Raw genomic sequence first — 3,028 nt, 5'->3', positions numbered from 1 at the left:
CTGAAACAACAAAAATGAGTGAAGAGGAGGAACCACATTAGGGAATGAATATATTCAATAGACATATACATACAATGAGGCAATGATGTAAGAACAATGAACAGAATGCATAACATAGACTGTATAGAAACAATATGCATCAACTGAAATAACGGCATAATGATAGCAAGGCAAAAATGGCAGAGTAAATGCATCATAATAACTAGTAATCAGGGATAAAGAGAGCAGGGTAAATGCACCACCGCAGATGCAAAATCAATAATCAGACAATGGGTGTGCTGTGCAAGAGGGCAACAGCAGATACTTAGATGGGGGGTGCTGGGTGGATGCTTATAGAAAGCAACTCAGCGAGAGATATTCGTTAAGTCCAGCGGGAGCGATGGTGTTAAGTCTGTATATCCAAGATGCTTCCCGCTGCAGCAGCAGCTTGTGTCGGTCACCTCCTCTCTTCGGGGGGGATACCTGCTCCAACATCCAATATCTGAGTGACGGGAGGGTATGTTCATGTTCTTTAAAGTGGCGGGGCACAGGTTGGTCGCATACAGCACCTTCAAGTGCCAATTTGATCGATGATCGGAGGGCGGCCATACGCTCTTTAAATGTTCTTGAGGTTTTACCCACATATATATATATATATATATATATATATATATATATGCAGGGAAAAAAGCCAGCACTCCCTTTGCTTGAAATTGCTGTATGCTGCACCAGGTGCCTTCCTCAGCCGTACCCCAAACGAGGGGTGGCACATATAGGGTTGTTTTAGGCGGCACTCGGACGTCTTTCACAAGAATTATGACCACGCAATTTTCATCAAGATCTTTCGAGTTTAATGACGAGCTGATGACGAGCATTAAACTCGAAAGATCTTGATGAAAATTGCGTGGTCATAATTCTTGTGAATATATATATAAAGATATTGGTACCTGCACTCGCACACACCTGGAGACAAATTGTATGGGGTGCCCCATTTGGCACACCGAAGTGTGCCAAATGTACACAAACCAAATTCCCTGAGTAGGGAATCAAGGAGCACTCTCCAATCTGTAAAAAAAAAATTGTATTAATTCAAAAAGAAGACAAGAGAAAAACATACCAAGTGATGCTTTAAAAAAAAGGCCAAAAGAATACCTCCTCCGACATTTCGATCCCGCTCGGTGGATCTTTATCAAGGAGAATCTCAGCAAAGTCACGGTCAAAAACAAGTCAAATAGGGGCCACCAGTTTTGAGGTTTATCTGCTACTGCTGTCAGATACCCACTGGTAAGCCGCCCTGTCCTGGGTTTATATACCCATATATTGAGCCAGTATTCAAAGAGCCTACCCGTGTGCGCAACGGTATCCAATGCGCATGGCGCATGCGGCAGACACACACCGGAAATCCATGTCTGATACATGCGCCATGCGCATTGGATACCGTTGCGTACCCGCCGCCCGTGTGGATCCCTGGCCTGCACGGAGGACCAGCAACCGGGATGAGTATTCTACACACCTCCTGCGCGCCTCCACCGCCATCCCGTCGACTGCCCGCCTCCTCCCCACCTCCTGCCGGCCTCCTTTACACACCAGAAAATGCAGGGACTTTTCTGGTGTGAAAGGGGCCAACCCGGGAATGGCCCGGCATGAATCCTGCGCTATATTCCCGGGTGGGTCCCTGCATTTTCTGGTGTGAAAGGGGTATTAGTAATAATGCTTGATGGTGATCGTTGGGTTTTTTTTTTTTTTTTTTTTAATTGCCAATGCTGATCAATTTAAAATCGATGGTTGATGTTGTACTTCCAGGGATAGAGCACACATATACTAACATTTAAAAATCAATATATAACACTAGTAATATTATATATATTAATATAATACATATATATTTATAAATATACATATATACATATAGATACACAGTGTTTTAATCTGTGAAGATAATGCAGTTCAGCAGTCCCTGCGTCTCCGTTGACCTAGACTCGTCACTGTTCCCCTAATGCGTTGCACTGTCCTGCTACGGCGGGAGGCTGAGATATGTAAGGGAAATTATACTGACTATCTTTCTGCCTAGAGAGAGTCCAACTGTCATTAAGTGTTATTTTTCCATCCTGTTTGTTTAAATGTGAATTGGATTTACATCCAGCTCTAAATTAATGTTCTGCTCAGGGCTGTGAAAACTCAACTCTTATTAAACATAGTTCTTTGAAATGACTTAAGACAGTGAGTGGCGGTGGACCTACATTTTCCTTAATGAGAATACAGGATAATGAAGGCTGTTTATCTCATCAGCAGTGTTCTGTACCTGGCACGGATGAGATATGTTCCCCCCCGCTGGAGAATCGTGCTGATTTAGATATTATTATAAAGGGATAGTATGTTTTTTTTTATTATTCCCCCCCCCCCCTCCCCACTATCGAGGACAGGTGTCATCGCAGGTGAATTTTATGTTGCCACGCGGGAGCAACTGTCCTGTTGAATGAAGCATTTTATAGTATGGTACAGGGATTCTCGAACTCGGTCTTCAGGACCCCACAAATTTTACATTTTCCAGGTGCACAGGTGCATTCATTACTCATTGACCCATTTTTAAAGATGCACAGGTGGAGATAATTATTTCACTTGTGATTCTGTGAGGAGACCTGCAAAACCATGCACTGCGTGGGGTCCTGAGGACCGAGTTTGAGCTGTGGTATGGTAGATTCAGTGCTGAAAGAAAAGATAAACGACTTTCTTTTGGCACGTACGTCCAGTTCATCTTCATGATGATGACGGACATTGAGTACCTGTGACGGGTGATTCCCGTGACCAAAATGTACCTATACTTGAATGCAGCAAGCAGGGGTCATTATGGGGACTGCAAAATGTATACTTCCAAAGACTGTGAAGTTGGTCACTAAGGTTGGCCATTGGCCACCGATGGTCCATGGTTTTGTCAACCCTGGAATTGATCTGATGGATCTCCATCATGGATGGCTGTGAGACAGCAATGGGTATTTTTCCGCTCAGCATGGGGAACGGAGCTTAGCTCTGCCTCCATTACTAAGTCCGC

The sequence above is a fragment of the Crinia signifera genome, chromosome 12, assembly GCF_055691185.1.
Source record: "Crinia signifera chromosome 12, ASM5569118v1, whole genome shotgun sequence".
NCBI lineage: Eukaryota > Metazoa > Chordata > Amphibia > Anura > Myobatrachidae > Crinia > Crinia signifera.
Note: the sequence above shows the minus strand (reverse complement) of the source record.